The sequence below is a fragment of the Oncorhynchus kisutch genome, unplaced genomic scaffold (genome assembly GCF_002021735.2).
Source record: "Oncorhynchus kisutch isolate 150728-3 unplaced genomic scaffold, Okis_V2 scaffold1073, whole genome shotgun sequence".
Classification (NCBI taxonomy): domain Eukaryota; kingdom Metazoa; phylum Chordata; class Actinopteri; order Salmoniformes; family Salmonidae; genus Oncorhynchus; species Oncorhynchus kisutch.
Genome location: NW_022263018.1, coordinates 34,433 through 60,677, shown reverse-complemented (window position 1 = coordinate 60,677; position 26,245 = coordinate 34,433). Strand labels below are relative to the sequence as shown.

The following is a 26,245-nucleotide window of genomic DNA, read 5'->3' as shown; positions in this document are numbered from 1 at the left end:
GTATTGATGCAAATAATCATGATATAATTCTGCCAGGCTGGCATAAGCTACTTTGCAGTTAACATTTGATTGAGAAGGTTTTTGTGGGAAGCCTTTCCTTCTCTACCACAAGAAGGTTATCATTAGCCTCATCGCTAACGGCTACACAAAGTGTAGACATGTGCGCGCTCCGCACGCATGCGCACGGAAACTGGGCAGTCCTATTCAGTTTCTGAAAGTTGCGTGGAAATACAAATCACTGATGCATTTTGTTCATGTCTTATGATTCACTTGGGCAAATGAATGGATTTTCTAACAAGTTGAAGGGATTGAGTTGATTTCCGCCTTAGTTCAAGGCATTTTTGAATATGGTTGAATTTCGGTTTAATGTCTGTATTTCGTGATTCCGTGTGGGCGCGCTCTATTTTATAGGGCCCTAGTCCATGAAGTTGTCATAAGTATGAACCTAGGATATTCCCTCTTTTTCCCCCCCACAAGAGTGAAATATATGGTCTGGAAATGCAAGCAAGGTTTGAGCTTTTCAGTGTGTGTCACAAGGTGGACATTTCTCTGTCCCCTAAGAGTAAGCGACACGTTGACTTTATATAGTGTACCAAGAGATTGCCTTTCGCTTACGGCCATACCAGCCTGAATACGCCCGATCTCGTCCGATCTCGGAAGCTAAGCAGGGTCGGGCCTGGTTAGTACTTGGATGGGAGACCGCCTGGGAATACCAGGTGCTGTAAGCATTTTGCTCCAGCAGAGGGTTCTCTTGTGTCATGCGTGGAGCAACTCCCGTTTATTTATCACCCTAATAATGTTGTGTCTTTTTATTGGACTAAATGCAGTTTGTTAGTGCTTCCCTGCCCTGATCAAATCAAATAATGGACAATGCGTTTACCTCAAAAATCTAGGCAGTGCATTCAGCATTTGTTTTTAGGCTAGGAGACTGTCAATGTCTGTAGTCCATTAGGGCCCTGTAAAATCCCCTTCAATGTTTTGACTGATTGCCCCCCCCCCCCCATTTATTTTTATAATAATTCCCCCTATTCCCCGTTGACCGTTTGTCCCTGCTTCTGCAGGTTTTCGCTCTCAAAAGTACACCTTTTTAATAGAAATATAACATGATTAGATGTTCTATGTCCACGGCAACATTTAAAACCCTAGCAGGAAACCACTTTTGAGGTCTGGAAAAAAAGGAAGACATATCGATTTTGGGGTGTAGTTACCCTTTTTTAGGCAAGGGTGCGCCAGGAAGAGACCTTTGTTTGGTTAAACGGTGTTACTGTAGCGCTCATGTGATTGCGGAGTTTGCAAAACAAATGGCCACTGTATTGATGCAAATAATCATGATATAATTCTGCCAGGCTGGCATAAGCTACTTTGCAGTTAACATTTGATTGAGAAGGTTTTTGTGGGAAGCCTTTCCTTCTCTACCACAAGAAGGTTATCATTAGCCTCATCGCTAACGGCTACACAAAGTGTAGACATGTGCGCGCTCCGCACGCATGCGCACGGAAACTGGGCAGTCCTATTCAGTTTCTGAAAGTTGCGTGGAAATACAAATCACTGATGCATTTTGTTCATGTCTTATGATTCACTTGGGCAAATGAATGGATTTTCTAACAAGTTGAAGGGATTGAGTTGATTTCCGCCTTAGTTCAAGGCATTTTTGAATATGGTTGAATTTCGGTTTAATGTCTGTATTTCGTGATTCCGTGTGGGCGCGCTCTATTTTATAGGGCCCTAGTCCATGAAGTTGTCATAAGTATGAACCTAGGATATTCCCTCTTTTTCCCCCCCACAAGAGTGAAATATATGGTCTGGAAATGCAAGCAAGGTTTGAGCTTTTCAGTGTGTGTCACAAGGTGGACATTTCTCTGTCCCCTAAGAGTAAGCGACACGTTGACTTTATATAGTGTACCAAGAGATTGCCTTTCGCTTACGGCCATACCAGCCTGAATACGCCCGATCTCGTCCGATCTCGGAAGCTAAGCAGGGTCGGGCCTGGTTAGTACTTGGATGGGAGACCGCCTGGGAATACCAGGTGCTGTAAGCATTTTGCTCCAGCAGAGGGTTCTCTTGTGTCATGCGTGGAGCAACTCCCGTTTATTTATCACCCTAATAATGTTGTGTCTTTTTATTGGACTAAATGCAGTTTGTTAGTGCTTCCCTGCCCTGATCAAATCAAATAATGGACAATGCGTTTACCTCAAAAATCTAGGCAGTGCATTCAGCATTTGTTTTTAGGCTAGGAGACTGTCAATGTCTGTAGTCCATTAGGGCCCTGTAAAATCCCCTTCAATGTTTTGACTGATTGCCCCCCCCCCCCCATTTATTTTTATAATAATTCCCCCTATTCCCCGTTGACCGTTTGTCCCTGCTTCTGCAGGTTTTCGCTCTCAAAAGTACACCTTTTTAATAGAAATATAACATGATTAGATGTTCTATGTCCACGGCAACATTAAAACCCTAGCAGGAAACCACTTTTGAGGTCTGGAAAAAAAGGAAGACATATCGATTTTGGGGTGTAGTTACCCTTTTTTAGGCAAGGGTGCGCCAGGAAGAGACCTTTGTTTGGTTAAACGGTGTTACTGTAGCGCTCATGTGATTGCGGAGTTTGCAAAACAAATGGCCACTGTATTGATGCAAATAATCATGATATAATTCTGCCAGGCTGGCATAAGCTACTTTGCAGTTAACATTTGATTGAGAAGGTTTTTGTGGGAAGCCTTTCCTTCTCTACCACAAGAAGGTTATCATTAGCCTCATCGCTAACGGCTACACAAAGTGTAGACATGTGCGCGCTCCGCACGCATGCGCACGGAAACTGGGCAGTCCTATTCAGTTTCTGAAAGTTGCGTGGAAATACAAATCACTGATGCATTTTGTTCATGTCTTATGATTCACTTGGGCAAATGAATGGATTTTCTAACAAGTTGAAGGGATTGAGTTGATTTCCGCCTTAGTTCAAGGCATTTTTGAATATGGTTGAATTTCGGTTTAATGTCTGTATTTCGTGATTCCGTGTGGGCGCGCTCTATTTTATAGGGCCCTAGTCCATGAAGTTGTCATAAGTATGAACCTAGGATATTCCCTCTTTTTCCCCCCCACAAGAGTGAAATATATGGTCTGGAAATGCAAGCAAGGTTTGAGCTTTTCAGTGTGTGTCACAAGGTGGACATTTCTCTGTCCCCTAAGAGTAAGCGACACGTTGACTTTATATAGTGTACCAAGAGATTGCCTTTCGCTTACGGCCATACCAGCCTGAATACGCCCGATCTCGTCCGATCTCGGAAGCTAAGCAGGGTCGGGCCTGGTTAGTACTTGGATGGGAGACCGCCTGGGAATACCAGGTGCTGTAAGCATTTTGCTCCAGCAGAGGGTTCTCTTGTGTCATGCGTGGAGCAACTCCCGTTTATTTATCACCCTAATAATGTTGTGTCTTTTTATTGGACTAAATGCAGTTTGTTAGTGCTTCCCTGCCCTGATCAAATCAAATAATGGACAATGCGTTTACCTCAAAAAATCTAGGCAGTGCATTCAGCATTTGTTTTTAGGCTAGGAGACTGTCAATGTCTGTAGTCCATTAGGGCCCTGTAAAATCCCCTTCAATGTTTTGACTGAATGCCCCCCCCCCCCCATTTATTTTTATAATAATTCCCCCTATTCCCCGTTGACCGTTTGTCCCTGCTTCTGCAGGTTTTCGCTCTCAAAAGTACACCTTTTTAATAGAAATATAACATGATTAGATGTTCTATGTCCACGGCAACATTTAAAACCCTAGCAGGAAACCACTTTTGAGGTCTGGAAAAAAAGGAAGACATATCGATTTTGGGGTGTAGTTACCCTTTTTTAGGCAAGGGTGCGCCAGGAAGAGACCTTTGTTTGGTTAAACGGTGTTACTGTAGCGCTCATGTGATTGCGGAGTTTGCAAAACAAATGGCCACTGTATTGATGCAAATAATCATGATATAATTCTGCCAGGCTGGCATAAGCTACTTTGCAGTTAACATTTGATTGAGAAGGTTTTTGTGGGAAGCCTTTCCTTCTCTACCGCAAGAAGGTTATCATTAGCCTCATCGCTAACGGCTACACAAAGTGTAGACATGTGCGCGCTCCGCACGCATGCGCACGGAAACTGGGCAGTCCTATTCAGTTTCTGAAAGTTGCGTGGAAATACAAATCACTGATGCATTTTGTTCATGTCTTATGATTCACTTGGGCAAATGAATGGATTTTCTAACAAGTTGAAGGGATTGAGTTGATTTCCGCCTTAGTTCAAGGCATTTTTGAATATGGTTGAATTTCGGTTTAATGTCTGTATTTCGTGATTCCGTGTGGGCGCGCTCTATTTTATAGGGCCCTAGTCCATGAAGTTGTCATAAGTATGAACCTAGGATATTCCCTCTTTTTCCCCCCCACAAGAGTGAAATATATGGTCTGGAAATGCAAGCAAGGTTTGAGCTTTTCAGTGTGTGTCACAAGGTGGACATTTCTCTGTCCCCTAAGAGTAAGCGACACGTTGACTTTATATAGTGTACCAAGAGATTGCCTTTCGCTTACGGCCATACCAGCCTGAATACGCCCGATCTCGTCCGATCTCGGAAGCTAAGCAGGGTCGGGCCTGGTTAGTACTTGGATGGGAGACCGCCTGGGAATACCAGGTGCTGTAAGCATTTTGCTCCAGCAGAGGGTTCTCTTGTGTCATGCGTGGAGCAACTCCCGTTTATTTATCACCCTAATAATGTTGTGTCTTTTTATTGGACTAAATGCAGTTTGTTAGTGCTTCCCTGCCCTGATCAAATCAAATAATGGACAATGCGTTTACCTCAAAAAATCTAGGCAGTGCATTCAGCATTTGTTTTTAGGCTAGGAGACTGTCAATGTCTGTAGTCCATTAGGGCCCTGTAAAATCCCCTTCAATGTTTTGACTGATTGCCCCCCCCCCCCCATTTATTTTTATAATAATTCCCCCTATTCCCCGTTGACCGTTTGTCCCTGCTTCTGCAGGTTTTCGCTCTCAAAAGTACACCTTTTTAATAGAAATATAACATGATTAGATGTTCTATGTCCACGGCAACATTTAAAACCCTAGCAGGAAACCACTTTTGAGGTCTGGAAAAAAAGGAAGACATATCGATTTTGGGGTGTAGTTACCCTTTTTTAGGCAAGGGTGCGCCAGGAAGAGACCTTTGTTTGGTTAAACGGTGTTACTGTAGCGCTCATGTGATTGCGGAGTTTGCAAAACAAATGGCCACTGTATTGATGCAAATAATCATGATATAATTCTGCCAGGCTGGCATAAGCTACTTTGCAGTTAACATTTGATTGAGAAGGTTTTTGTGGGAAGCCTTTCCTTCTCTACCGCAAGAAGGTTATCATTAGCCTCATCGCTAACGGCTACACAAAGTGTAGACATGTGCGCGCTCCGCACGCATGCGCACGGAAACTGGGCAGTCCTATTCAGTTTCTGAAAGTTGCGTGGAAATACAAATCACTGATGCATTTTGTTCATGTCTTATGATTCACTTGGGCAAATGAATGGATTTTCTAACAAGTTGAAGGGATTGAGTTGATTTCCGCCTTAGTTCAAGGCATTTTTGAATATGGTTGAATTTCGGTTTAATGTCTGTATTTCGTGATTCCGTGTGGGCGCGCTCTATTTTATAGGGCCCTAGTCCATGAAGTTGTCATAAGTATGAACCTAGGATATTCCCTCTTTTTCCCCCCCACAAGAGTGAAATATATGGTCTGGAAATGCAAGCAAGGTTTGAGCTTTTCAGTGTGTGTCACAAGGTGGACATTTCTCTGTCCCCTAAGAGTAAGCGACACGTTGACTTTATATAGTGTACCAAGAGATTGCCTTTCGCTTACGGCCATACCAGCCTGAATACGCCCGATCTCGTCCGATCTCGGAAGCTAAGCAGGGTCGGGCCTGGTTAGTACTTGGATGGGAGACCGCCTGGGAATACCAGGTGCTGTAAGCATTTTGCTCCAGCAGAGGGTTCTCTTGTGTCATGCGTGGAGCAACTCCCGTTTATTTATCACCCTAATAATGTTGTGTCTTTTTATTGGACTAAATGCAGTTTGTTAGTGCTTCCCTGCCCTGATCAAATCAAATAATGGACAATGCGTTTACCTCAAAAAATCTAGGCAGTGCATTCAGCATTTGTTTTTAGGCTAGGAGACTGTCAATGTCTGTAGTCCATTAGGGCCCTGTAAAATCCCCTTCAATGTTTTGACTGAATTGCCCCCCCCCCCCCATTTATTTTTATAATAATTCCCCCTATTCCCCGTTGACCGTTTGTCCCTGCTTCTGCAGGTTTTCGCTCTCAAAAGTACACCTTTTTAATAGAAATATAACATGATTAGATGTTCTATGTCCACGGCAACATTTAAAACCCTAGCAGGAAACCACTTTTGAGGTCTGGAAAAAAAGGAAGACATATCGATTTTGGGGTGTAGTTACCCTTTTTTAGGCAAGGGTGCGCCAGGAAGAGACCTTTGTTTGGTTAAACGGTGTTACTGTAGCGCTCATGTGATTGCGGAGTTTGCAAAACAAATGGCCACTGTATTGATGCAAATAATCATGATATAATTCTGCCAGGCTGGCATAAGCTACTTTGCAGTTAACATTTGATTGAGAAGGTTTTTGTGGGAAGCCTTTCCTTCTCTACCGCAAGAAGGTTATCATTAGCCTCATCGCTAACGGCTACACAAAGTGTAGACATGTGCGCGCTCCGCACGCATGCGCACGGAAACTGGGCAGTCCTATTCAGTTTCTGAAAGTTGCGTGGAAATACAAATCACTGATGCATTTTGTTCATGTCTTATGATTCACTTGGGCAAATGAATGGATTTTCTAACAAGTTGAAGGGATTGAGTTGATTTCCGCCTTAGTTCAAGGCATTTTTGAATATGGTTGAATTTCGGTTTAATGTCTGTATTTCGTGATTCCGTGTGGGCGCGCTCTATTTTATAGGGCCCTAGTCCATGAAGTTGTCATAAGTATGAACCTAGGATATTCCCTCTTTTTCCCCCCCACAAGAGTGAAATATATGGTCTGGAAATGCAAGCAAGGTTTGAGCTTTTCAGTGTGTGTCACAAGGTGGACATTTCTCTGTCCCCTAAGAGTAAGCGACACGTTGACTTTATATAGTGTACCAAGAGATTGCCTTTCGCTTACGGCCATACCAGCCTGAATACGCCCGATCTCGTCCGATCTCGGAAGCTAAGCAGGGTCGGGCCTGGTTAGTACTTGGATGGGAGACCGCCTGGGAATACCAGGTGCTGTAAGCATTTTGCTCCAGCAGAGGGTTCTCTTGTGTCATGCGTGGAGCAACTCCCGTTTATTTATCACCCTAATAATGTTGTGTCTTTTTATTGGACTAAATGCAGTTTGTTAGTGCTTCCCTGCCCTGATCAAATCAAATAATGGACAATGCGTTTACCTCAAAAAATCTAGGCAGTGCATTCAGCATTTGTTTTTAGGCTAGGAGACTGTCAATGTCTGTAGTCCATTAGGGCCCTGTAAAATCCCCTTCAATGTTTTGACTGAATGCCCCCCCCCCCCCATTTATTTTTATAATAATTCCCCCTATTCCCCGTTGACCGTTTGTCCCTGCTTCTGCAGGTTTTCGCTCTCAAAAGTACACCTTTTTAATAGAAATATAACATGATTAGATGTTCTATGTCCACGGCAACATTTAAAACCCTAGCAGGAAACCACTTTTGAGGTCTGGAAAAAAAGGAAGACATATCGATTTTGGGGTGTAGTTACCCTTTTTTAGGCAAGGGTGCGCCAGGAAGAGACCTTTGTTTGGTTAAACGGTGTTACTGTAGCGCTCATGTGATTGCGGAGTTTGCAAAACAAATGGCCACTGTATTGATGCAAATAATCATGATATAATTCTGCCAGGCTGGCATAAGCTACTTTGCAGTTAACATTTGATTGAGAAGGTTTTTGTGGGAAGCCTTTCCTTCTCTACCGCAAGAAGGTTATCATTAGCCTCATCGCTAACGGCTACACAAAGTGTAGACATGTGCGCGCTCCGCACGCATGCGCACGGAAACTGGGCAGTCCTATTCAGTTTCTGAAAGTTGCGTGGAAATACAAATCACTGATGCATTTTGTTCATGTCTTATGATTCACTTGGGCAAATGAATGGATTTTCTAACAAGTTGAAGGGATTGAGTTGATTTCCGCCTTAGTTCAAGGCATTTTTGAATATGGTTGAATTTCGGTTTAATGTCTGTATTTCGTGATTCCGTGTGGGCGCGCTCTATTTTATAGGGCCCTAGTCCATGAAGTTGTCATAAGTATGAACCTAGGATATTCCCTCTTTTTCCCCCCCACAAGAGTGAAATATATGGTCTGGAAATGCAAGCAAGGTTTGAGCTTTTCAGTGTGTGTCACAAGGTGGACATTTCTCTGTCCCCTAAGAGTAAGCGACACGTTGACTTTATATAGTGTACCAAGAGATTGCCTTTCGCTTACGGCCATACCAGCCTGAATACGCCCGATCTCGTCCGATCTCGGAAGCTAAGCAGGGTCGGGCCTGGTTAGTACTTGGATGGGAGACCGCCTGGGAATACCAGGTGCTGTAAGCATTTTGCTCCAGCAGAGGGTTCTCTTGTGTCATGCGTGGAGCAACTCCCGTTTATTTATCACCCTAATAATGTTGTGTCTTTTTATTGGACTAAATGCAGTTTGTTAGTGCTTCCCTGCCCTGATCAAATCAAATAATGGACAATGCGTTTACCTCAAAAAATCTAGGCAGTGCATTCAGCATTTGTTTTTAGGCTAGGAGACTGTCAATGTCTGTAGTCCATTAGGGCCCTGTAAAATCCCCTTCAATGTTTTGACTGAATTGCCCCCCCCCCCCCCCCATTTATTTTTATAATAATTCCCCCTATTCCCCGTTGACCGTTTGTCCCTGCTTCTGCAGGTTTTCGCTCTCAAAAGTACACCTTTTTAATAGAAATATAACATGATTAGATGTTCTATGTCCACGGCAACATTTAAAACCCTAGCAGGAAACCACTTTTGAGGTCTGGAAAAAAAGGAAGACATATCGATTTTGGGGTGTAGTTACCCTTTTTTAGGCAAGGGTGCGCCAGGAAGAGACCTTTGTTTGGTTAAACGGTGTTACTGTAGCGCTCATGTGATTGCGGAGTTTGCAAAACAAATGGCCACTGTATTGATGCAAATAATCATGATATAATTCTGCCAGGCTGGCATAAGCTACTTTGCAGTTAACATTTGATTGAGAAGGTTTTTGTGGGAAGCCTTTCCTTCTCTACCGCAAGAAGGTTATCATTAGCCTCATCGCTAACGGCTACACAAAGTGTAGACATGTGCGCGCTCCGCACGCATGCGCACGGAAACTGGGCAGTCCTATTCAGTTTCTGAAAGTTGCGTGGAAATACAAATCACTGATGCATTTTGTTCATGTCTTATGATTCACTTGGGCAAATGAATGGATTTTCTAACAAGTTGAAGGGATTGAGTTGATTTCCGCCTTAGTTCAAGGCATTTTTGAATATGGTTGAATTTCGGTTTAATGTCTGTATTTCGTGATTCCGTGTGGGCGCGCTCTATTTTATAGGGCCCTAGTCCATGAAGTTGTCATAAGTATGAACCTAGGATATTCCCTCTTTTTCCCCCCCACAAGAGTGAAATATATGGTCTGGAAATGCAAGCAAGGTTTGAGCTTTTCAGTGTGTGTCACAAGGTGGACATTTCTCTGTCCCCTAAGAGTAAGCGACACGTTGACTTTATATAGTGTACCAAGAGATTGCCTTTCGCTTACGGCCATACCAGCCTGAATACGCCCGATCTCGTCCGATCTCGGAAGCTAAGCAGGGTCGGGCCTGGTTAGTACTTGGATGGGAGACCGCCTGGGAATACCAGGTGCTGTAAGCATTTTGCTCCAGCAGAGGGTTCTCTTGTGTCATGCGTGGAGCAACTCCCGTTTATTTATCACCCTAATAATGTTGTGTCTTTTTATTGGACTAAATGCAGTTTGTTAGTGCTTCCCTGCCCTGATCAAATCAAATAATGGACAATGCGTTTACCTCAAAAAATCTAGGCAGTGCATTCAGCATTTGTTTTTAGGCTAGGAGACTGTCAATGTCTGTAGTCCATTAGGGCCCTGTAAAATCCCCTTCAATGTTTTGACTGAATGCCCCCCCCCCCCCCATTTATTTTTATAATAATTCCCCCTATTCCCCGTTGACCGTTTGTCCCTGCTTCTGCAGGTTTTCGCTCTCAAAAGTACACCTTTTTAATAGAAATATAACATGATTAGATGTTCTATGTCCACGGCAACATTTAAAACCCTAGCAGGAAACCACTTTTGAGGTCTGGAAAAAAAGGAAGACATATCGATTTTGGGGTGTAGTTACCCTTTTTTAGGCAAGGGTGCGCCAGGAAGAGACCTTTGTTTGGTTAAACGGTGTTACTGTAGCGCTCATGTGATTGCGGAGTTTGCAAAACAAATGGCCACTGTATTGATGCAAATAATCATGATATAATTCTGCCAGGCTGGCATAAGCTACTTTGCAGTTAACATTTGATTGAGAAGGTTTTTGTGGGAAGCCTTTCCTTCTCTACCGCAAGAAGGTTATCATTAGCCTCATCGCTAACGGCTACACAAAGTGTAGACATGTGCGCGCTCCGCACGCATGCGCACGGAAACTGGGCAGTCCTATTCAGTTTCTGAAAGTTGCGTGGAAATACAAATCACTGATGCATTTTGTTCATGTCTTATGATTCACTTGGGCAAATGAATGGATTTTCTAACAAGTTGAAGGGATTGAGTTGATTTCCGCCTTAGTTCAAGGCATTTTTGAATATGGTTGAATTTCGGTTTAATGTCTGTATTTCGTGATTCCGTGTGGGCGCGCTCTATTTTATAGGGCCCTAGTCCATGAAGTTGTCATAAGTATGAACCTAGGATATTCCCTCTTTTTCCCCCCCACAAGAGTGAAATATATGGTCTGGAAATGCAAGCAAGGTTTGAGCTTTTCAGTGTGTGTCACAAGGTGGACATTTCTCTGTCCCCTAAGAGTAAGCGACACGTTGACTTTATATAGTGTACCAAGAGATTGCCTTTCGCTTACGGCCATACCAGCCTGAATACGCCCGATCTCGTCCGATCTCGGAAGCTAAGCAGGGTCGGGCCTGGTTAGTACTTGGATGGGAGACCGCCTGGGAATACCAGGTGCTGTAAGCATTTTGCTCCAGCAGAGGGTTCTCTTGTGTCATGCGTGGAGCAACTCCCGTTTATTTATCACCCTAATAATGTTGTGTCTTTTTATTGGACTAAATGCAGTTTGTTAGTGCTTCCCTGCCCTGATCAAATCAAATAATGGACAATGCGTTTACCTCAAAAAATCTAGGCAGTGCATTCAGCATTTGTTTTTAGGCTAGGAGACTGTCAATGTCTGTAGTCCATTAGGGCCCTGTAAAATCCCCTTCAATGTTTTGACTGAATGCCCCCCCCCCCCCCCCCATTTATTTTTATAATAATTCCCCCTATTCCCCGTTGACCGTTTGTCCCTGCTTCTGCAGGTTTTCGCTCTCAAAAGTACACCTTTTTAATAGAAATATAACATGATTAGATGTTCTATGTCCACGGCAACATTTAAAACCCTAGCAGGAAACCACTTTTGAGGTCTGGAAAAAAAGGAAGACATATCGATTTTGGGGTGTAGTTACCCTTTTTTAGGCAAGGGTGCGCCAGGAAGAGACCTTTGTTTGGTTAAACGGTGTTACTGTAGCGCTCATGTGATTGCGGAGTTTGCAAAACAAATGGCCACTGTATTGATGCAAATAATCATGATATAATTCTGCCAGGCTGGCATAAGCTACTTTGCAGTTAACATTTGATTGAGAAGGTTTTTGTGGGAAGCCTTTCCTTCTCTACCGCAAGAAGGTTATCATTAGCCTCATCGCTAACGGCTACACAAAGTGTAGACATGTGCGCGCTCCGCACGCATGCGCACGGAAACTGGGCAGTCCTATTCAGTTTCTGAAAGTTGCGTGGAAATACAAATCACTGATGCATTTTGTTCATGTCTTATGATTCACTTGGGCAAATGAATGGATTTTCTAACAAGTTGAAGGGATTGAGTTGATTTCCGCCTTAGTTCAAGGCATTTTTGAATATGGTTGAATTTCGGTTTAATGTCTGTATTTCGTGATTCCGTGTGGGCGCGCTCTATTTTATAGGGCCCTAGTCCATGAAGTTGTCATAAGTATGAACCTAGGATATTCCCTCTTTTTCCCCCCCACAAGAGTGAAATATATGGTCTGGAAATGCAAGCAAGGTTTGAGCTTTTCAGTGTGTGTCACAAGGTGGACATTTCTCTGTCCCCTAAGAGTAAGCGACACGTTGACTTTATATAGTGTACCAAGAGATTGCCTTTCGCTTACGGCCATACCAGCCTGAATACGCCCGATCTCGTCCGATCTCGGAAGCTAAGCAGGGTCGGGCCTGGTTAGTACTTGGATGGGAGACCGCCTGGGAATACCAGGTGCTGTAAGCATTTTGCTCCAGCAGAGGGTTCTCTTGTGTCATGCGTGGAGCAACTCCCGTTTATTTATCACCCTAATAATGTTGTGTCTTTTTATTGGACTAAATGCAGTTTGTTAGTGCTTCCCTGCCCTGATCAAATCAAATAATGGACAATGCGTTTACCTCAAAAAATCTAGGCAGTGCATTCAGCATTTGTTTTTAGGCTAGGAGACTGTCAATGTCTGTAGTCCATTAGGGCCCTGTAAAATCCCCTTCAATGTTTTGACTGATTGCCCCCCCCCCCCCCCCCCCCATTTATTTTTATAATAATTCCCCCTATTCCCCGTTGACCGTTTGTCCCTGCTTCTGCAGGTTTTCGCTCTCAAAAGTACACCTTTTTAATAGAAATATAACATGATTAGATGTTCTATGTCCACGGCAACATTTAAAACCCTAGCAGGAAACCACTTTTGAGGTCTGGAAAAAAAGGAAGACATATCGATTTTGGGGTGTAGTTACCCTTTTTTAGGCAAGGGTGCGCCAGGAAGAGACCTTTGTTTGGTTAAACGGTGTTACTGTAGCGCTCATGTGATTGCGGAGTTTGCAAAACAAATGGCCACTGTATTGATGCAAATAATCATGATATAATTCTGCCAGGCTGGCATAAGCTACTTTGCAGTTAACATTTGATTGAGAAGGTTTTTGTGGGAAGCCTTTCCTTCTCTACCACAAGAAGGTTATCATTAGCCTCATCGCTAACGGCTACACAAAGTGTAGACATGTGCGCGCTCCGCACGCATGCGCACGGAAACTGGGCAGTCCTATTCAGTTTCTGAAAGTTGCGTGGAAATACAAATCACTGATGCATTTTGTTCATGTCTTATGATTCACTTGGGCAAATGAATGGATTTTCTAACAAGTTGAAGGGATTGAGTTGATTTCCGCCTTAGTTCAAGGCATTTTTGAATATGGTTGAATTTCGGTTTAATGTCTGTATTTCGTGATTCCGTGTGGGCGCGCTCTATTTTATAGGGCCCTAGTCCATGAAGTTGTCATAAGTATGAACCTAGGATATTCCCTCTTTTTCCCCCCCACAAGAGTGAAATATATGGTCTGGAAATGCAAGCAAGGTTTGAGCTTTTCAGTGTGTGTCACAAGGTGGACATTTCTCTGTCCCCTAAGAGTAAGCGACACGTTGACTTTATATAGTGTACCAAGAGATTGCCTTTCGCTTACGGCCATACCAGCCTGAATACGCCCGATCTCGTCCGATCTCGGAAGCTAAGCAGGGTCGGGCCTGGTTAGTACTTGGATGGGAGACCGCCTGGGAATACCAGGTGCTGTAAGCATTTTGCTCCAGCAGAGGGTTCTCTTGTGTCATGCGTGGAGCAACTCCCGTTTATTTATCACCCTAATAATGTTGTGTCTTTTTATTGGACTAAATGCAGTTTGTTAGTGCTTCCCTGCCCTGATCAAATCAAATAATGGACAATGCGTTTACCTCAAAAAATCTAGGCAGTGCATTCAGCATTTGTTTTTAGGCTAGGAGACTGTCAATGTCTGTAGTCCATTAGGGCCCTGTAAAATCCCCTTCAATGTTTTGACTGATTGCCCCCCCCCCCCCCCCCCCCCCCATTTATTTTTATAATAATTACCCCTATTCCCCGTTGACCGTTTGTCCCTGCTTCTGCAGGTTTTCGCTCTCAAAAGTACACCTTTTTAATAGAAATATAACATGATTAGATGTTCTATGTCCACGGCAACATTTAAAACCCTAGCAGGAAACCACGTTTGAGGTCTGGAAAAAAAGGAAGACATATCGATTTTGGGGTGTAGTTACCCTTTTTTAGGCAAGGGTGCGCCAGGAAGAGACCTTTGTTTGGTTAAACGGTGTTACTGTAGCGCTCATGTGATTGCGGAGTTTGCAAAACAAATGGCCACTGTATTGATGCAAATAATCATGATATAATTCTGCCAGGCTGGCATAAGCTACTTTGCAGTTAACATTTGATTGAGAAGGTTTTTGTGGGAAGCCTTTCCTTCTCTACCACAAGAAGGTTATCATTAGCCTCATCGCTAACGGCTACACAAAGTGTAGACATGTGCGCGCTCCGCACGCATGCGCACGGAAACTGGGCAGTCCTATTCAGTTTCTGAAAGTTGCGTGGAAATACAAATCACTGATGCATTTTGTTCATGTCTTATGATTCACTTGGGCAAATGAATGGATTTTCTAACAAGTTGAAGGGATTGAGTTGATTTCCGCCTTAGTTCAAGGCATTTTTGAATATGGTTGAATTTCGGTTTAATGTCTGTATTTCGTGATTCCGTGTGGGCGCGCTCTATTTTATAGGGCCCTAGTCCATGAAGTTGTCATAAGTATGAACCTAGGATATTCCCTCTTTTTCCCCCCCACAAGAGTGAAATATATGGTCTGGAAATGCAAGCAAGGTTTGAGCTTTTCAGTGTGTGTCACAAGGTGGACATTTCTCTGTCCCCTAAGAGTAAGCGACACGTTGACTTTATATAGTGTACCAAGAGATTGCCTTTCGCTTACGGCCATACCAGCCTGAATACGCCCGATCTCGTCCGATCTCGGAAGCTAAGCAGGGTCGGGCCTGGTTAGTACTTGGATGGGAGACCGCCTGGGAATACCAGGTGCTGTAAGCATTTTGCTCCAGCAGAGGGTTCTCTTGTGTCATGCGTGGAGCAACTCCCGTTTATTTATCACCCTAATAATGTTGTGTCTTTTTATTGGACTAAATGCAGTTTGTTAGTGCTTCCCTGCCCTGATCAAATCAAATAATGGACAATGCGTTTACCTCAAAAAATCTAGGCAGTGCATTCAGCATTTGTTTTTAGGCTAGGAGACTGTCAATGTCTGTAGTCCATTAGGGCCCTGTAAAATCCCCTTCAATGTTTTGACTGATTGCCCCCCCCCCCCCCCCCCCCCCATTTATTTTTATAATAATTACCCCTATTCCCCGTTGACCGTTTGTCCCTGCTTCTGCAGGTTTTCGCTCTCAAAAGTACACCTTTTTAATAGAAATATAACATGATTAGATGTTCTATGTCCACGGCAACATTTAAAACCCTAGCAGGAAACCACGTTTGAGGTCTGGAAAAAAAGGAAGACATATCGATTTTGGGGTGTAGTTACCCTTTTTTAGGCAAGGGTGCGCCAGGAAGAGACCTTTGTTTGGTTAAACGGTGTTACTGTAGCGCTCATGTGATTGCGGAGTTTGCAAAACAAATGGCCACTGTATTGATGCAAATAATCATGATATAATTCTGCCAGGCTGGCATAAGCTACTTTGCAGTTAACATTTGATTGAGAAGGTTTTTGTGGGAAGCCTTTCCTTCTCTACCACAAGAAGGTTATCATTAGCCTCATCGCTAACGGCTACACAAAGTGTAGACATGTGCGCGCTCCGCACGCATGCGCACGGAAACTGGGCAGTCCTATTCAGTTTCTGAAAGTTGCGTGGAAATACAAATCACTGATGCATTTTGTTCATGTCTTATGATTCACTTGGGCAAATGAATGGATTTTCTAACAAGTTGAAGGGATTGAGTTGATTTCCGCCTTAGTTCAAGGCATTTTTGAATATGGTTGAATTTCGGTTTAATGTCTGTATTTCGTGATTCCGTGTGGGCGCGCTCTATTTTATAGGGCCCTAGTCCATGAAGTTGTCATAAGTATGAACCTAGGATATTCCCTCTTTTTCCCCCCCACAAGAGTGAAATATATGGTCTGGAAATGCAAGCAAGGTTTGAGCTTTTCAGTGTGTGTCACAAGGTGGACATTTCTCTGTCCCCTAAGAGTAAGCGACACGTTGACTTTATATAGTGTACCAAGAGATTGCCTTTCGCTTACGGCCATACCAGCCTGAATACGCCCGATCTCGTCCGATCTCGGAAGCTAAGCAGGGTCGGGCCTGGTTAGTACTTGGATGGGAGACCGCCTGGGAATACCAGGTGCTGTAAGCATTTTGCTCCAGCAGAGGGTTCTCTTGTGTCATGCGTGGAGCAACTCCCGTTTATTTATCACCCTAATAATGTTGTGTCTTTTTATTGGACTAAATGCAGTTTGTTAGTGCTTCCCTGCCCTGATCAAATCAAATAATGGACAATGCGTTTACCTCAAAAAATCTAGGCAGTGCATTCAGCATTTGTTTTTAGGCTAGGAGACTGTCAATGTCTGTAGTCCATTAGGGCCCTGTAAAATCCCCTTCAATGTTTTGACTGATTGCCCCCCCCCCCCCCCCCCCCCATTTATTTTTATAATAATTACCCCTATTCCCCGTTGACCGTTTGTCCCTGCTTCTGCAGGTTTTCGCTCTCAAAAGTACACCTTTTTAATAGAAATATAACATGATTAGATGTTCTATGTCCACGGCAACATTTAAAACCCTAGCAGGAAACCACGTTTGAGGTCTGGAAAAAAAGGAAGACATATCGATTTTGGGGTGTAGTTACCCTTTTTTAGGCAAGGGTGCGCCAGGAAGAGACCTTTGTTTGGTTAAACGGTGTTACTGTAGCGCTCATGTGATTGCGGAGTTTGCAAAACAAATGGCCACTGTATTGATGCAAATAATCATGATATAATTCTGCCAGGCTGGCATAAGCTACTTTGCAGTTAACATTTGATTGAGAAGGTTTTTGTGGGAAGCCTTTCCTTCTCTACCACAAGAAGGTTATCATTAGCCTCATCGCTAACGGCTACACAAAGTGTAGACATGTGCGCGCTCCGCACGCATGCGCACGGAAACTGGGCAGTCCTATTCAGTTTCTGAAAGTTGCGTGGAAATACAAATCACTGATGCATTTTGTTCATGTCTTATGATTCACTTGGGCAAATGAATGGATTTTCTAACAAGTTGAAGGGATTGAGTTGATTTCCGCCTTAGTTCAAGGCATTTTTGAATATGGTTGAATTTCGGTTTAATGTCTGTATTTCGTGATTCCGTGTGGGCGCGCTCTATTTTATAGGGCCCTAGTCCATGAAGTTGTCATAAGTATGAACCTAGGATATTCCCTCTTTTTCCCCCCCACAAGAGTGAAATATATGGTCTGGAAATGCAAGCAAGGTTTGAGCTTTTCAGTGTGTGTCACAAGGTGGACATTTCTCTGTCCCCTAAGAGTAAGCGACACGTTGACTTTATATAGTGTACCAAGAGATTGCCTTTCGCTTACGGCCATACCAGCCTGAATACGCCCGATCTCGTCCGATCTCGGAAGCTAAGCAGGGTCGGGCCTGGTTAGTACTTGGATGGGAGACCGCCTGGGAATACCAGGTGCTGTAAGCATTTTGCTCCAGCAGAGGGTTCTCTTGTGTCATGCGTGGAGCAACTCCCGTTTATTTATCACCCTAATAATGTTGTGTCTTTTTATTGGACTAAATGCAGTTTGTTAGTGCTTCCCTGCCCTGATCAAATCAAATAATGGACAATGCGTTTACCTCAAAAAATCTAGGCAGTGCATTCAGCATTTGTTTTTAGGCTAGGAGACTGTCAATGTCTGTAGTCCATTAGGGCCCTGTAAAATCCCCTTCAATGTTTTGACTGATTGCCCCCCCCCCCCCCCCCCCCCCCCCCATTTATTTTTATAATAATTACCCCTATTCCCCGTTGACCGTTTGTCCCTGCTTCTGCAGGTTTTCGCTCTCAAAAGTACACCTTTTTAATAGAAATATAACATGATTAGATGTTCTATGTCCACGGCAACATTTAAAACCCTAGCAGGAAACCACGTTTGAGGTCTGGAAAAAAAGGAAGACATATCGATTTTGGGGTGTAGTTACCCTTTTTTAGGCAAGGGTGCGCCAGGAAGAGACCTTTGTTTGGTTAAACGGTGTTACTGTAGCGCTCATGTGATTGCGGAGTTTGCAAAACAAATGGCCACTGTATTGATGCAAATAATCATGATATAATTCTGCCAGGCTGGCATAAGCTACTTTGCAGTTAACATTTGATTGAGAAGGTTTTTGTGGGAAGCCTTTCCTTCTCTACCACAAGAAGGTTATCATTAGCCTCATCGCTAACGGCTACACAAAGTGTAGACATGTGCGCGCTCCGCACGCATGCGCACGGAAACTGGGCAGTCCTATTCAGTTTCTGAAAGTTGCGTGGAAATACAAATCACTGATGCATTTTGTTCATGTCTTATGATTCACTTGGGCAAATGAATGGATTTTCTAACAAGTTGAAGGGATTGAGTTGATTTCCGCCTTAGTTCAAGGCATTTTTGAATATGGTTGAATTTCGGTTTAATGTCTGTATTTCGTGATTCCGTGTGGGCGCGCTCTATTTTATAGGGCCCTAGTCCATGAAGTTGTCATAAGTATGAACCTAGGATATTCCCTCTTTTTCCCCCCCACAAGAGTGAAATATATGGTCTGGAAATGCAAGCAAGGTTTGAGCTTTTCAGTGTGTGTCACAAGGTGGACATTTCTCTGTCCCCTAAGAGTAAGCGACACGTTGACTTTATATAGTGTACCAAGAGATTGCCTTTCGCTTACGGCCATACCAGCCTGAATACGCCCGATCTCGTCCGATCTCGGAAGCTAAGCAGGGTCGGGCCTGGTTAGTACTTGGATGGGAGACCGCCTGGGAATACCAGGTGCTGTAAGCATTTTGCTCCAGCAGAGGGTTCTCTTGTGTCATGCGTGGAGCAACTCCCGTTTATTTATCACCCTAATAATGTTGTGTCTTTTTATTGGACTAAATGCAGTTTGTTAGTGCTTCCCTGCCCTGATCAAATCAAATAATGGACAATGCGTTTACCTCAAAAAATCTAGGCAGTGCATTCAGCATTTGTTTTTAGGCTAGGAGACTGTCAATGTCTGTAGTCCATTAGGGCCCTGTAAAATCCCCTTCAATGTTTTGACTGATTGCCCCCCCCCCCCCCCCCCCCCCATTTATTTTTATAATAATTACCCCTATTCCCCGTTGACCGTTTGTCCCTGCTTCTGCAGGTTTTCGCTCTCAAAAGTACACCTTTTTAATAGAAATATAACATGATTAGATGTTCTATGTCCACGGCAACATTTAAAACCCTAGCAGGAAACCACGTTTGAGGTCTGGAAAAAAAGGAAGACATATCGATTTTGGGGTGTAGTTACCCTTTTTTAGGCAAGGGTGCGCCAGGAAGAGACCTTTGTTTGGTTAAACGGTGTTACTGTAGCGCTCATGTGATTGCGGAGTTTGCAAAACAAATGGCCACTGTATTGATGCAAATAATCATGATATAATTCTGCCAGGCTGGCATAAGCTACTTTGCAGTTAACATTTGATTGAGAAGGTTTTTGTGGGAAGCCTTTCCTTCTCTACCACAAGAAGGTTATCATTAGCCTCATCGCTAACGGCTACACAAAGTGTAGACATGTGCGCGCTCCGCACGCATGCGCACGGAAACTGGGCAGTCCTATTCAGTTTCTGAAAGTTGCGTGGAAATACAAATCACTGATGCATTTTGTTCATGTCTTATGATTCACTTGGGCAAATGAATGGATTTTCTAACAAGTTGAAGGGATTGAGTTGATTTCCGCCTTAGTTCAAGGCATTTTTGAATATGGTTGAATTTCGGTTTAATGTCTGTATTTCGTGATTCCGTGTGGGCGCGCTCTATTTTATAGGGCCCTAGTCCATGAAGTTGTCATAAGTATGAACCTAGGATATTCCCTCTTTTTCCCCCCCACAAGAGTGAAATATATGGTCTGGAAATGCAAGCAAGGTTTGAGCTTTTCAGTGTGTGTCACAAGGTGGACATTTCTCTGTCCCCTAAGAGTAAGCGACACGTTGACTTTATATAGTGTACCAAGAGATTGCCTTTCGCTTACGGCCATACCAGCCTGAATACGCCCGATCTCGTCCGATCTCGGAAGCTAAGCAGGGTCGGGCCTGGTTAGTACTTGGATGGGAGACCGCCTGGGAATACCAGGTGCTGTAAGCATTTTGCTCCAGCAGAGGGTTCTCTTGTGTCATGCGTGGAGCAACTCCCGTTTATTTATCACCCTAATAATGTTGTGTCTTTTTATTGGACTAAATGCAGTTTGTTAGTGCTTCCCTGCCCTGATCAAATCAAATAATGGACAATGCGTTTACCTCAAAAAATCTAGGCAGTGCATTCAGCATTTGTTTTTAGGCTAGGAGACTGTCAATGTCTGTAGTCCATTAGGGCCCTGTAAAATCCCCTTCAATGTTTTGACTGATTGCCCCCCCCCCCCCCCCCCCCCCCCCCCCCCATTTATTTTTATAATAATTACCCCTATTCCCCGTTGACCGTTTGTCCCTGCTTCTGCAGGTTTTCGCTCTCAAAAGTACACCTTTTTAATAGAAATATAACATGATTAGATGTTCTATGTCCACGGCAACATTTAAAACCCTAGCAGGAAACCACGTTTGAGGTCTGGAAAAAAAGGAAGACATATCGATTTTGGGGTGTAGTTACCCTTTTTTAGGCAAGGGTGCGCCAGGAAGAGACCTTTGTTTGGTTAAACGGTGTTACTGTAGCGCTCATGTGATTGCGGAGTTTGCAAAACAAATGGCCACTGTATTGATGCAAATAATCATGATATAATTCTGCCAGGCTGGCATAAGCTACTTTGCAGTTAACATTTGATTGAGAAGGTTTTTGTGGGAAGCCTTTCCTTCTCTACCACAAGAAGGTTATCATTAGCCTCATCGCTAACGGCTACACAAAGTGTAGACATGTGCGCGCTCCGCACGCATGCGCACGGAAACTGGGCAGTCCTATTCAGTTTCTGAAAGTTGCGTGGAAATACAAATCACTGATGCATTTTGTTCATGTCTTATGATTCACTTGGGCAAATGAATGGATTTTCTAACAAGTTGAAGGGATTGAGTTGATTTCCGCCTTAGTTCAAGGCATTTTTGAATATGGTTGAATTTCGGTTTAATGTCTGTATTTCGTGATTCCGTGTGGGCGCGCTCTATTTTATAGGGCCCTAGTCCATGAAGTTGTCATAAGTATGAACCTAGGATATTCCCTCTTTTTCCCCCCCACAAGAGTGAAATATATGGTCTGGAAATGCAAGCAAGGTTTGAGCTTTTCAGTGTGTGTCACAAGGTGGACATTTCTCTGTCCCCTAAGAGTAAGCGACACGTTGACTTTATATAGTGTACCAAGAGATTGCCTTTCGCTTACGGCCATACCAGCCTGAATACGCCCGATCTCGTCCGATCTCGGAAGCTAAGCAGGGTCGGGCCTGGTTAGTACTTGGATGGGAGACCGCCTGGGAATACCAGGTGCTGTAAGCATTTTGCTCCAGCAGAGGGTTCTCTTGTGTCATGCGTGGAGCAACTCCCGTTTATTTATCACCCTAATAATGTTGTGTCTTTTTATTGGACTAAATGCAGTTTGTTAGTGCTTCCCTGCCCTGATCAAATCAAATAATGGACAATGCGTTTACCTCAAAAAATCTAGGCAGTGCATTCAGCATTTGTTTTTAGGCTAGGAGACTGTCAATGTCTGTAGTCCATTAGGGCCCTGTAAAATCCCCTTCAATGTTTTGACTGATTGCCCCCCCCCCCCCCCCCCCCCCCATTTATTTTTATAATAATTACCCCTATTCCCCGTTGACCGTTTGTCCCTGCTTCTGCAGGTTTTCGCTCTCAAAAGTACACCTTTTTAATAGAAATATAACATGATTAGATGTTCTATGTCCACGGCAACATTTAAAACCCTAGCAGGAAACCACGTTTGAGGTCTGGAAAAAAAGGAAGACATATCGATTTTGGGGTGTAGTTACCCTTTTTTAGGCAAGGGTGCGCCAGGAAGAGACCTTTGTTTGGTTAAACGGTGTTACTGTAGCGCTCATGTGATTGCGGAGTTTGCAAAACAAATGGCCACTGTATTGATGCAAATAATCATGATATAATTCTGCCAGGCTGGCATAAGCTACTTTGCAGTTAACATTTGATTGAGAAGGTTTTTGTGGGAAGCCTTTCCTTCTCTACCACAAGAAGGTTATCATTAGCCTCATCGCTAACGGCTACACAAAGTGTAGACATGTGCGCGCTCCGCACGCATGCGCACGGAAACTGGGCAGTCCTATTCAGTTTCTGAAAGTTGCGTGGAAATACAAATCACTGATGCATTTTGTTCATGTCTTATGATTCACTTGGGCAAATGAATGGATTTTCTAACAAGTTGAAGGGATTGAGTTGATTTCCGCCTTAGTTCAAGGCATTTTTGAATATGGTTGAATTTCGGTTTAATGTCTGTATTTCGTGATTCCGTGTGGGCGCGCTCTATTTTATAGGGCCCTAGTCCATGAAGTTGTCATAAGTATGAACCTAGGATATTCCCTCTTTTTCCCCCCCACAAGAGTGAAATATATGGTCTGGAAATGCAAGCAAGGTTTGAGCTTTTCAGTGTGTGTCACAAGGTGGACATTTCTCTGTCCCCTAAGAGTAAGCGACACGTTGACTTTATATAGTGTACCAAGAGATTGCCTTTCGCTTACGGCCATACCAGCCTGAATACGCCCGATCTCGTCCGATCTCGGAAGCTAAGCAGGGTCGGGCCTGGTTAGTACTTGGATGGGAGACCGCCTGGGAATACCAGGTGCTGTAAGCATTTTGCTCCAGCAGAGGGTTCTCTTGTGTCATGCGTGGAGCAACTCCCGTTTATTTATCACCCTAATAATGTTGTGTCTTTTTATTGGACTAAATGCAGTTTGTTAGTGCTTCCCTGCCCTGATCAAATCAAATAATGGACAATGCGTTTACCTCAAAAAATCTAGGCAGTGCATTCAGCATTTGTTTTTAGGCTAGGAGACTGTCAATGTCTGTAGTCCATTAGGGCCCTGTAAAATCCCCTTCAATGTTTTGACTGATTGCCCCCCCCCCCCCCCCATTTATTTTTATAATAATTACCCCTATTCCCCGTTGACCGTTTGTCCCTGCTTCTGCAGGTTTTCGCTCTCAAAAGTACACCTTTTTAATAGAAATATAACATGATTAGATGTTCTATGTCCACGGCAACATTTAAAACCCTAGCAGGAAACCACGTTTGAGGTCTGGAAAAAAAGGAAGACATATCGATTTTGGGGTGTAGTTACCCTTTTTTAGGCAAGGGTGCGCCAGGAAGAGACCTTTGTTTGGTTAAACGGTGTTACTGTAGCGCTCATGTGATTGCGGAGTTTGCAAAACAAATGGCCACTGTATTGATGCAAATAATCATGATATAATTCTGCCAGGCTGGCATAAGCTACTTTGCAGTTAACATTTGATTGAGAAGGTTTTTGTGGGAAGCCTTTCCTTCTCTACCACAAGAAGGTTATCATTAGCCTCATCGCTAACGGCTACACAAAGTGTAGACATGTGCGCGCTCCGCACGCATGCGCACGGAAACTGGGCAGTCCTATTCAGTTTCTGAAAGTTGCGTGGAAATACAAATCACTGATGCATTTTGTTCATGTCTTATGATTCACTTGGGCAAATGAATGGATTTTCTAACAAGTTGAAGGGATTGAGTTGATTTCCGCCTTAGTTCAAGGCATTTTTGAATATGGTTGAATTTCGGTTTAATGTCTGTATTTCGTGATTCCGTGTGGGCGCGCTCTATTTTATAGGGCCCTAGTCCATGAAGTTGTCATAAGTATGAACCTAGGATATTCCCTCTTTTTCCCCCCCACAAGAGTGAAATATATGGTCTGGAAATGCAAGCAAGGTTTGAGCTTTTCAGTGTGTGTCACAAGGTGGACATTTCTCTGTCCCCTAAGAGTAAGCGACACGTTGACTTTATATAGTGTACCAAGAGATTGCCTTTCGCTTACGGCCATACCAGCCTGAATACGCCCGATCTCGTCCGATCTCGGAAGCTAAGCAGGGTCGGGCCTGGTTAGTACTTGGATGGGAGACCGCCTGGGAATACCAGGTGCTGTAAGCATTTTGCTCCAGCAGATGGTTCTCTTGTGTCATGCGTGGAGCAACTCCCGTTTATTTATCACCCTAATAATGTTGTGTCTTTTTATTGGACTAAATGCAGTTTGTTAGTGCTTCCCTGCCCTGATCAAATCAAATAATGGACAATGCGTTTACCTCAAAAAATCTAGGCAGTGCATTCAGCATTTGTTTTTAGGCTAGGAGACTGTCAATGTCTGTAGTCCATTAGGGCCCTGTAAAATCCCCTTCAATGTTTTGACTGATTGCCCCCCCCCCCCCATTTATTTTTATAATAATTCCCCCTATTCCCCGTTGACCGTTTGTCCCTGCTTCTGCAGGTTTTCGCTCTCAAAAGTACACCTTTTTAATAGAAATATAACATGATTAGATGTTCTATGTCCACGGCAACATTTAAAACCCTAGCAGGAAACCACTTTTGAGGTCTGGAAAAAAAGGAAGACATATCGATTTTGGGGTGTAGTTACCCTTTTTTAGGCAAGGGTGCGCCAGGAAGAGACCTTTGTTTGGTTAAACGGTGTTACTGTAGCGCTCATGTGATTGCGGAGTTTGCAAAACAAATGGCCACTGTATTGATGCAAATAATCATGATATAATTCTGCCAGGCTGGCATAAGCTACTTTGCAGTTAACATTTGATTGAGAAGGTTTTTGTGGGAAGCCTTTCCTTCTCTACCGCAAGAAGGTTATCATTAGCCTCATCGCTAACGGCTACACAAAGTGTAGACATGTGCGCGCTCCGCACGCATGCGCACGGAAACTGGGCAGTCCTATTCAGTTTCTGAAAGTTGCGTGGAAATACAAATCACTGATGCATTTTGTTCATGTCTTATGATTCACTTGGGCAAATGAATGGATTTTCTAACAAGTTGAAGGGATTGAGTTGATTTCCGCCTTAGTTCAAGGCATTTTTGAATATGGTTGAATTTCGGTTTAATGTCTGTATTTCGTGATTCCGTGTGGGCGCGCTCTATTTTATAGGGCCCTAGTCCATGAAGTTGTCATAAGTATGAACCTAGGATATTCCCTCTTTTTCCCCCCCACAAGAGTGAAATATATGGTCTGGAAATGCAAGCAAGGTTTGAGCTTTTCAGTGTGTGTCACAAGGTGGACATTTCTCTGTCCCCTAAGAGTAAGCGACACGTTGACTTTATATAGTGTACCAAGAGATTGCCTTTCGCTTACGGCCATACCAGCCTGAATACGTCCGATCTCGTCCGATCTCGGAAGCTAAGCAGGGTCGGGCCTGGTTAGTACTTGGATGGGAGACCGCCTGGGAATACCAGGTGCTGTAAGCATTTTGCTCCAGCAGATGGTTCTCTTGTGTCATGCGTGGAGCAACTCCCGTTTATTTATCACCCTAATAATGTTGTGTCTTTTTATTGGACTAAATGCAGTTTGTTAGTGCTTCCCTGCCCTGATCAAATCAAATAATGGACAATGCGTTTACCTCAAAAAATCTAGGCAGTGCATTCAGCATTTGTTTTTAGGCTAGGAGACTGTCAATGTCTGTAGTCCATTAGGGCCCTGTAAAATCCCCTTCAATGTTTTGACTGATTGCCCCCCCCCCCATTTATTTTTATAATAATTCCCCCTATTCCCCGTTGACCGTTTGTCCCTGCTTCTGCAGGTTTTCGCTCTCAAAAGTACACCTTTTTAATAGAAATATAACATGATTAGATGTTCTATGTCCACGGCAACATTTAAAACCCTAGCAGGAAACCACTTTTGAGGTCTGGAAAAAAAGGAAGACATATCGATTTTGGGGTGTAGTTACCCTTTTTTAGGCAAGGGTGCGCCAGGAAGAGACCTT

General features: G+C 43.6%; 20 non-coding genes across 20 annotated transcripts; all 20 read left to right on the top strand.

Moving 5' to 3' along the window:
- Positions 1-609: 609 nt before the first annotated feature.
- LOC116364430 (5S ribosomal RNA) lies at positions 610-728 on the top strand. The gene has a single exon (XR_004207984.1). It is a non-coding gene; the product is annotated as a 5S ribosomal RNA (ribosomal RNA).
- Positions 729-1,919: 1,191 nt separating this feature from the next.
- On the top strand, positions 1,920-2,038 carry LOC116364429 (5S ribosomal RNA). The gene has a single exon (XR_004207983.1). It is a non-coding gene; the product is annotated as a 5S ribosomal RNA (ribosomal RNA).
- Positions 2,039-3,228: 1,190 nt separating this feature from the next.
- Positions 3,229-3,347, top strand: LOC116364427 (5S ribosomal RNA). The gene has a single exon (XR_004207981.1). It is a non-coding gene; the product is annotated as a 5S ribosomal RNA (ribosomal RNA).
- A 1,192-nt stretch (positions 3,348-4,539) lies between these two features.
- LOC116364426 (5S ribosomal RNA) lies at positions 4,540-4,658 on the top strand. Its single transcript, XR_004207980.1, has one exon. It is a non-coding gene; the product is annotated as a 5S ribosomal RNA (ribosomal RNA).
- A 1,192-nt stretch (positions 4,659-5,850) lies between these two features.
- On the top strand, positions 5,851-5,969 carry LOC116364425 (5S ribosomal RNA). Its single transcript, XR_004207979.1, has one exon. It is a non-coding gene; the product is annotated as a 5S ribosomal RNA (ribosomal RNA).
- Positions 5,970-7,162: 1,193 nt separating this feature from the next.
- Positions 7,163-7,281, top strand: LOC116364424 (5S ribosomal RNA). Its single transcript, XR_004207978.1, has one exon. It is a non-coding gene; the product is annotated as a 5S ribosomal RNA (ribosomal RNA).
- A 1,192-nt stretch (positions 7,282-8,473) lies between these two features.
- On the top strand, positions 8,474-8,592 carry LOC116364423 (5S ribosomal RNA). Its single transcript, XR_004207977.1, has one exon. It is a non-coding gene; the product is annotated as a 5S ribosomal RNA (ribosomal RNA).
- Positions 8,593-9,788: 1,196 nt separating this feature from the next.
- Positions 9,789-9,907, top strand: LOC116364422 (5S ribosomal RNA). Its single transcript, XR_004207976.1, has one exon. It is a non-coding gene; the product is annotated as a 5S ribosomal RNA (ribosomal RNA).
- Positions 9,908-11,100: 1,193 nt separating this feature from the next.
- Positions 11,101-11,219, top strand: LOC116364421 (5S ribosomal RNA). Its single transcript, XR_004207975.1, has one exon. It is a non-coding gene; the product is annotated as a 5S ribosomal RNA (ribosomal RNA).
- Positions 11,220-12,415: 1,196 nt separating this feature from the next.
- LOC116364420 (5S ribosomal RNA) lies at positions 12,416-12,534 on the top strand. Its single transcript, XR_004207974.1, has one exon. It is a non-coding gene; the product is annotated as a 5S ribosomal RNA (ribosomal RNA).
- Positions 12,535-13,733: 1,199 nt separating this feature from the next.
- On the top strand, positions 13,734-13,852 carry LOC116364419 (5S ribosomal RNA). Its single transcript, XR_004207973.1, has one exon. It is a non-coding gene; the product is annotated as a 5S ribosomal RNA (ribosomal RNA).
- Positions 13,853-15,054: 1,202 nt separating this feature from the next.
- LOC116364418 (5S ribosomal RNA) lies at positions 15,055-15,173 on the top strand. The gene has a single exon (XR_004207972.1). It is a non-coding gene; the product is annotated as a 5S ribosomal RNA (ribosomal RNA).
- A 1,201-nt stretch (positions 15,174-16,374) lies between these two features.
- Positions 16,375-16,493, top strand: LOC116364416 (5S ribosomal RNA). The gene has a single exon (XR_004207970.1). It is a non-coding gene; the product is annotated as a 5S ribosomal RNA (ribosomal RNA).
- Positions 16,494-17,693: 1,200 nt separating this feature from the next.
- LOC116364415 (5S ribosomal RNA) lies at positions 17,694-17,812 on the top strand. The gene has a single exon (XR_004207969.1). It is a non-coding gene; the product is annotated as a 5S ribosomal RNA (ribosomal RNA).
- Positions 17,813-19,017: 1,205 nt separating this feature from the next.
- On the top strand, positions 19,018-19,136 carry LOC116364414 (5S ribosomal RNA). Its single transcript, XR_004207968.1, has one exon. It is a non-coding gene; the product is annotated as a 5S ribosomal RNA (ribosomal RNA).
- Positions 19,137-20,337: 1,201 nt separating this feature from the next.
- On the top strand, positions 20,338-20,456 carry LOC116364413 (5S ribosomal RNA). The gene has a single exon (XR_004207967.1). It is a non-coding gene; the product is annotated as a 5S ribosomal RNA (ribosomal RNA).
- A 1,209-nt stretch (positions 20,457-21,665) lies between these two features.
- On the top strand, positions 21,666-21,784 carry LOC116364412 (5S ribosomal RNA). Its single transcript, XR_004207966.1, has one exon. It is a non-coding gene; the product is annotated as a 5S ribosomal RNA (ribosomal RNA).
- Positions 21,785-22,986: 1,202 nt separating this feature from the next.
- LOC116364411 (5S ribosomal RNA) lies at positions 22,987-23,105 on the top strand. Its single transcript, XR_004207965.1, has one exon. It is a non-coding gene; the product is annotated as a 5S ribosomal RNA (ribosomal RNA).
- Positions 23,106-24,300: 1,195 nt separating this feature from the next.
- Positions 24,301-24,419, top strand: LOC116364410 (5S ribosomal RNA). Its single transcript, XR_004207964.1, has one exon. It is a non-coding gene; the product is annotated as a 5S ribosomal RNA (ribosomal RNA).
- Positions 24,420-25,611: 1,192 nt separating this feature from the next.
- Positions 25,612-25,730, top strand: LOC116364440 (5S ribosomal RNA). The gene has a single exon (XR_004207994.1). It is a non-coding gene; the product is annotated as a 5S ribosomal RNA (ribosomal RNA).
- Positions 25,731-26,245: the final 515 nt, after the last annotated feature.